Source organism: Piliocolobus tephrosceles, chromosome 8 (genome assembly GCF_002776525.5).
Source record: "Piliocolobus tephrosceles isolate RC106 chromosome 8, ASM277652v3, whole genome shotgun sequence".
In the NCBI taxonomy this organism is placed as follows: Eukaryota; Metazoa; Chordata; class Mammalia; order Primates; family Cercopithecidae; genus Piliocolobus; species Piliocolobus tephrosceles.
This window is the reverse complement of record NC_045441.1, coordinates 78,440,057-78,440,471: the sequence shown is the minus strand read 5'-3', so window position 1 is coordinate 78,440,471 and position 415 is coordinate 78,440,057.

Here is a 415-nt window from a genome sequence, read left to right as displayed (position 1 = left end):
GTTGCATTGGGGAGTTATACCTGATATAAATGATGAATTGATGAGTGCTGATGAGTTGATGGGTGCAGCACACCAACATGGCACAAGTATACATATGTAACAAACCTGCACGTTATGCACATGTACCAAAGTATAATAAAAAATAACAACAACAACAACAACAAAAAAAAAACAGGGCAAGAACCCAAAACCATAGGAGTCACAATGTAAATGTAAAAATGGCCTTGATAAGGAAGATCCTGTGGGAAAAAAAGGGAAAGAAAAAGAGAAAAAGAAGAAAGAAAGAAAGAAAGAAAGAAAGAAAGAAAGAAAGAAAGAAAGAAAGAAAGAAAGAAAGAAAGAAAGAAAGAAAGAAAGAAAGAGAAGGAGGGAGGGAGAGATGGAGAGAGGAAGGAAGAAAGGAAGGAAGGAAGGA